Consider the following 7,500-nt stretch of genomic DNA (forward strand, 5'->3'; position numbering starts at 1 on the left):
AATTAGCGTTAACACTGTATATCTGGTTGGTTGTGCATACATGTATGTTACATCTCAATTCAATTCAATTCAATTGTATTTGTTCAATAGGGGACAGTGTACATTAATGAACATTTTAGCTAAATGTAAATGCACGACAATTGCAGTCACAAGACTGATTTTCATTGTTAGTCCCCCTGCCAGAAGGTACAGGCCTTGTGTCCTGATGGGGAAAAAGTGACATGGTGCAAATATACAGGATTAAAATAACATCTTATCTCTAAAGACAAGTGCAGCAAGAGAAGGAGAGCTAGCTAATACACAAGTATACAATCAGAATAGCTATACTCTTAAAAAAAGTTTCAGATCTACATATAGAGATTTAAACTCCAATGGTCTGTGATGTCCATATCAAATAAACTTAACCTTAACCTTACCTTACCTTCATTTCAACAAGGGGAGTGGCTTCAGTAGTGTGGGAGTGGTTTGGTTACAAAGGTGCATGTACAACAAACCACGGTCATATTTGAAGGCCTATTTGAAAGCAAACTGTTATGTTTATGCTGACATCATATACAACTATAACACGCATTTTGGTGCAATTGTAGGTTCTTGAAATTAATAATAACATATTTGTCAGTATTTTGTCATATCGTCAAGATTAGCGCAAGTTACCGCAGAAATACCCCCCGAAATATTGTGATAGTATTTTAGGGCCATATCGGCCACCCCTAGCTGGAGCACATATTTGTAGTTGAACAGGAAGTCATCCCATGCCATGCAAAATACTCATAGACTATATAACAATATGGACATTTTGAAGCCTCCAGTGGCATTTTGACCATCGCCATCTTGGTTCTCGCACAGTTCGCGCCAGACCAGGGATTTCCTACTGAGCCGCAGCGCCGCCTGCTATTGGTCCATGATCAGCGAGCTGCGTGATCACTGGACAGGCGACCTGTCAATCACGCTGCAAAGCATAGTCTGCTTTATCGTCTATTTGCCTCTAAATGGGAGCATACTTTACTAACTGAACATCAGGCTGTGTTGAAGAAGACTTGAAACTAAGTGATTGAGACCATCAACTCATTAGGAAAGTGTTTACTGAGCTCATAAATGAACAGAGAACTTCGGGCCATTTCCTCATTGACAATAGGACTTTTCTTTGCAGCCAGAGACTGTATTTAACGAGCCAGTTATAATTATAACAATATCTATCAAATCGATTTTCTATCAAATCTAGGTACATTTCAGGCTTGAAAGCTGTGTCCTGTCTTGTCTGAGGTGAAATGCAAATTAACTAGAGTCATATGATCAAATGTTTCATGTCCTCTTTAAAGTTGGGCATTTTATCATGGATTTACTCGCTTTTGGAGCCAGCCTCAAGTGGCCATTCAAGGAACTACAGTTTTTGGTACTTCCACATCCGTTTCATTTCTCAGAACCGGAGGTCGGGGCTTGGAAATACTTGGAGCTTGGCGTGTTATGCAATGTTCGATTTCTGCATGTTGGTATATGAACCCTGGGGGCACCATTGAACCGCCTACACACATGTATGTATCTCTGTATGTATCTCTGTGTCTCCGTTTCATTTTCAGGGCCTTCTATTTGGATTATTAATTATTATATTATATTTGAAGGTAATTAGGGATGACTATTAATGTCGGAAAAAAGGCCTAATTAGTGGACAACACAGCTTCAACACCATGGAGAGCTCCATTCCTTAGCTACTGAATGATGGACCACAGCTGAGCGGAGTTGTAATCAGCCGGGGAAGTGGACTCTATGAAAACCCTCTGAGGAGAGAGAGGAGAGGCTGCATGCCAACTCTGTGAGCGAGGCCTGAATAAACGGCCAATGTGCTGCAACGGCTATCGGAACTAGTCAATGTTATGTGTGGTCAGTGTCTTGTAGCCCCGTCTGCTGCCCGCCACACACACACACACACACACACACACACACACACACACACACACACACACACACACACACACACACACACACACACACACACATACACATACACACACACACACACACACACACTGCATGAAACACCTGCTGGAGCCGACCTGTCATGATCACACACACAGTTGCTTTGAAAGTCACTGCCTTGTTTGCAGATGAATATTCAGTTTTGTCCTTAGCTGTCTGAACGCTCAGTGTGCCCGGTCACCCTCATAATTAGCATTGAGATTAGCATAAAGAACTCTGCAGTCTTTCCCATTCATTACTTAGACCAGGGGTTCCCAAACTTTCTCATCTTGGGACCCAAAAGATACAGTTTGTGTCTCCCTGGGACCCAAACTCACACACAAAAACATAATGGTAATGAGTTGCCATGACGACCAGTTGGCGAACCCGCGACCCACGGGCCCGTGACCGAAATTGGGTCCCATACAGTAGTTTGGAAACACTGAGCTAGACTATGGTGGCCCGCCACAGGTTCATAATGAACAGAGTGGTCAAATGTGCCAGATAACGAGTAACCACTCGTAACTTTTTCCTCGTCTTTGAGAGACGAATCGTTGCGTTCAAATTCACTTTTGTTCGTGAAAGGTTGCGAAATACAAGCTATAGAGACATGGAATAGGCCACGCCCATCACGCGGGAAAGGCTCCGTTCATTTCCACACACCAGCGTCATTTTCCTTGAATTAAACATAGTTAAAAGCTGTTGTGTGGTGGGCTGCGCAGACAACACATGTGAAAAATTGCCAGTTAAAGTTTTTTTGTACTCCCGAGCAAAACAAGGAAGCCATTGAGAATTGGCGAGAAGAAAAATGTGGATCTAGCTGTCAAGAAGTAAGTTGGAGTGTTCATCTTCCATATATACGATCTTTCTGTGCAACACGCAACCATGCACGTGACATAGGAGAACGCCAGGATTGGAGGGGGGCTTTCTGTTTTCCCCCGTCTTGGGCATGGTTTCTGAATGATGACGCGTTACGCAGTGTCTCTATGGTAGTTGGGATTTGACCCGTTGCTATAGAAACCCAGACTCTTTCAGACCGAAGGTGGGTCACGTAAGTCATGTGAAACACTGGTGAAGTTAAATTCATATATAACACAGCAAGTTAGCCAACTCAACTCATATAGCCTTCAAAACAACACAAGTTGCTGGATACCGTTTCTTTAGCCTTCCAAAAACGGCAAATGAAACGACGAATGTAATTTCTCCAAACGGCTCAATCCAAGTCTTCTGAAGGCAGATTATTCCAGTGAGTCCAAAAAGTCTAATATTAATGTCATCCTCTCCAAGATTTGCTGCACTTGTTTTGCACCTCGCCAACGTCACTACTATATAGCAGACAGATGATGCTGCCTTCAAGTGCCATCAGCAATATTGTAATTTTTGAACGACCCAATAAAGTGGTAATCAGTCACTGTCGGTGGCAGATATTTTGTTTTTGTTCTGTGATGTTGACCTCCAACTACTTGCATTTGTTCCCACTTGCTCGTATTTTGTCCTTAAAGTAAGACATTATACCAAATGAGCCGTGTCATCACCATTCATATCTATATATATGTTTATATATATGTTTATGTTCAAATAGTTTACTAGAGCAAGAACTTCAAATGCAGATCAAATTTGATCTGCACCTTATAATAAACCATCTAAAGACGACCTGAGTGCTCCAGTATTTTCCTTCTGATGCTACTGTGGTTCCTCAACTGTTGAGCACCAGTCTCCGTCTTCCTAACTGTGGTTTAGCGCATGAACTTTCTTAAGTTAGAGCAAGAGCTTGTTTACAAGTGCACAAAGTTCTTCATAGCTCTATTCTGTTAATTTAGCTCTCAAAGTGCACCAGATTGATGCATTTCACTTTAAACTAAAGACCCCCTAAAGTCAAAAATGTGTTTTTCTTCTTGTTTCTTCAGTTGGATGTCTGAGCTTCACTGTGCAGAGTTTGACACTAGAAGCTGTTTTCACAATCGTCTTCTGAAAGTGGAACGTTTCTCTGAGCTCACTGAAAAGGCCGTTTCCAACAAGCAAGATTCGTGACATCACGAATCTGGGAGCCAATCACTGTCCAGTATTCAGCAGTTAAAGCTCCAACACATTCTCACTCCCAACTCGTCATATACTGCAGATCGGTCAGGAACCCTTGTCGTCACTTTGTCATGAGTGAGAATGTGTTTGTTGAAAGCCCGTCTTGTATGCTGTGATTGGCTAGTTATGTTCTAGATAACTCTGATTGGTTGCTTTGGATTTTTTAAATGAGGGAGAAGGAGGGGAAGTCATTTTAAGTATTTTAACAAGATCACTGAACCTTTTTTGTGGGGAAAAACCATCAGAGACAAATTATTATTCAAAGTAGAGTATTTGATACACATCTTGAAACATGACTTTAGGGGGTCTTTAAAATGTACAAAATCTTCTTTCAGGGGAGCACGCCTGGGCTCCACCCACCACAGTCTCACTTAAGTCCTCTCTGTGTTTCTCTCTCTATAGGAAGTCTTTCCCCTCCCAGCATGCAACTCTGGCTGCCTTTGCTGCTGTGTACATCTCCGTAAGTACAGTCAGCAACACACCCACACAGCCACGGTTACCCGCACAGCCCCGTTTACGCTTCACACCGGAGTGCGTGACCGTTGCTGACTAAAGGTGCTCTTATACTCGAGCAAAGCTCCGTGGGGGTGGGGCCCCGCGAGTCTCCGTGGAGACCTCGCGCTGGGGGTGATGCCATTATACTCAGAAAGTGATCAGCATGTATTGTACAATGGTGAGAACAGCCCGTGAAAAGTCGCAATGAAACGCTGTGCAGTACTGAGTGCGCTTTCACTCTCAAACGACCGCACATCAGCACATGAAGGACTCACCAAACTTGTTTTTACTGAAAGCCGTTTTTACTTCTCAGCCCTGATAGCCTACTCTGTGCTGCTTTTAATCTCTCTCAATAATGCTCTCAACACAACACATTTACTTGGTGAAATGACTAAAAACGAACAGTTGCAAATCTAAGTTTATAGCCTACCACATGGGTCAAGAAATGTGGCGAAAACACAGCTCAGTGTTCAGGGCTCAGTGGCTCGAAAGCGGCCATGTTTGGAGAGAAGCTCACCCTGTTAGAAAAATAATCAGGCACAACGCGAGTGCCCGACGGAGCTAGCGAATAACCACGCCCAACAAATTTACGTAATCTGACGCGCCCGCCCCTCGCTCCACCCCCGCGCCCTTCACGGCATGGTGAGCATAATTCAGCCTTTACACGCCTCCAAACTCCGTCACTAAAGTCACAGGCAGCCTGCAGATTCATTTCTATATCGACACATTTATTTTTGCTCTGATATTTCGATTTGTGACAAATAGAGAGCCAAAGTGAACGTCACTTTCTGCTTTTCTCCCTGTACCAGCGTGTGAAAAAATATGAATGGATCCCGTTTGAATTGTGCCACGGGGTACACATGTTAAATTTTTTGTCAATTTAAACGATAACTCTGCATGTCGAGAAATTCACAGTTTGTCCTGAAACTGAAACGTAAGCAGCCCCGTAGCTACCATTGAGGACACCGAGGTCATGACCTCGGTATTCCGGTATACCTCGGTATCTATCCCCCCCCAACCCCATTTTTTTTTTTTTTTTTTTTTTTAAATAGCCCCGGCCCCCAGATCTATTTATCTGTCATTGATGTTTTAACACGTTCACTGCCGTGGACGAGTTAACTCGTAAAAAAAAATCCAACGGTTGACTGCCGTGGATCAAACCTTTTTACATCTCCTATAAAAATATGGGAGCCACCGAACGTCTACAACCCATTCCACCGACCCACTAAGTGGCGACAGTGCTCTCCAGAGTAGAGAAAGCCGAGCCAAAACTGCAGGGAAAAGCGTGAGGAAACCATTCTCATACTGTAGAATGGTTTGGCGAAAACGCTTTCGCGCTGGCGCACAACGGTGGCGCACAACGGTGGGGGGTTCCAAAAATAGACTGGGTGCAACACACTTTGAAACACGCAGCATAAAGGCCAGAATCGCATGCAGCTTCAGCTTCATCGCTGTTATGGAGGAAATTACTGTTCCCGATCCAGACTCGCCCGACGAGCAGCCGCCAGGCAGCAGAAACTCGCTTGTGACACACCCGCTGCAGAGCCACGGAGGGAGGAGGAGAACACCCACGGAGGGAGGAGTTTGAAGGAGAGGGGGGTGGGGGTGCTGTTATGGAGGAAATTACTGTTCAGAACTATTGTTTAGATGTCTGATGTCTATACTGATGCCAAAAATAAATGGTTAAAGTGACTGTTCTGCCTGTTCTATCGAATTTCACAAAAATTCAATTATCTCAGCTTTCATTCTCAGACGCTGAAACCATGCTGTATTCAACTGCTAATGCCTACATAACTACTAACTCTACAAACTAACTCTTTTAGACAGAGAAAGCATACATTCTATTACCGTAAATTCCGGACTATAAGCCGCACCGGTGTATAAGCCGCACCTGCAAAGTTGACTATTTTTTTCTTATATAAGCCGCACCGGACTATAAGCCGCGGGTGTTTTAATGGTATTTTTTTTTTATTTTTTTTATTGTGTTTTAATGTTTAATTACCATATGTAAGGGTTCATGCACAGAGGGGATTGTCGGGAAAGAGATGGCTGTTTGAGGAAGCTCCCATTTATTAACATTTCAACAAAACAACATAACACAACACCACCTGTGTTGTTTTTTACAGTGCACACAGTGTCATACAGTGTGGTGAAAAGAGGGCAAGAGAGGAAATTAAAACTTATTATAGTTATATAGGATTTATAGTTAGAAAGAGTGCTAAAAAAGAGAGATCTTTTTTTTTTTTTTTTTTTTTTTTTTTTGAAAAAATCCATAGATAAGCCGCACCGTTATATAAGCCGCAGGGGCCAAAAAAGGCCAAAAAACGGGAAAAAAGGTGCGGCTTATAGTCCGGAATTTACGGTAGTTATTTTGAGATATTTTGTGTTCACAAAGTCCTAGCAGAAAATAATCCTCGGCTCTTGAAAGATGAGCCAGAATCCTCAAAAAAAACCTTGGCAGAAGCTACCTACAGTAAAAAAAAAAACTGTTGGCAGTGAATGTGTTAATGTGACAGTTGATCAGAAATGCAACAATTTGCTTCCTCTCTGTGTGCTACAGAAGGCAGAAAGATAACTCACAACATTCTGCAAATTTTGCATCGGGGCTAGATTGGGGCTAGACTTTGGGGACAGTTCTATTGAAGTGAATGGGTAAGTAACTCCCCTGTAAAGTGATGTTTGTGTAGATGGGCCATTGTATTTAATTGAGCAGTATTCTGCCATGTGACCTGTATGCAGAATATAAATTATATTATATGGGGAGACATTTATTTTTTGTATCATTTTAACAGCACAGTAAAGAGGATATTAATCTAACATGATGGCTGTAGTTCTTTATAGATCTAGCCTCTTAATTTTGCTCTCAAAGTGCACCAGATTGAAGCATTTTACTTTAAAATGGACAAAATTTTCTATCCGGGGGGCTCCCCCTGGGCACCCCACGCCGCGCTAAAATGATTTAGGTATTTCTCA

The 7,500-nt window shown here is 42.7% G+C and overlaps 1 pseudogene across 1 annotated transcript in view; it reads left to right on the forward strand.

The window, feature by feature from the left end:
* The window catches only part of LOC310792125 (phospholipid phosphatase-related protein type 4-like), a 56,994-nt pseudogene that overhangs the window by 27,430 nt on the left and 22,064 nt on the right, over window positions 1–7,500 (forward strand). The window contains exon 5 of the transcript in view: window positions 4,435–4,492. The product of the transcript in view is annotated as a phospholipid phosphatase-related protein type 4-like (transcript). The remainder of the gene's footprint in view (window positions 1–4,434; window positions 4,493–7,500) is intronic.

The sequence above is a fragment of the Poromitra crassiceps genome (assembly GCF_964638095.1).
Source record: "Poromitra crassiceps genome assembly, chromosome: 17".
NCBI classification, from domain to species: Eukaryota; Metazoa; Chordata; class Actinopteri; order Beryciformes; family Melamphaidae; genus Poromitra; species Poromitra crassiceps.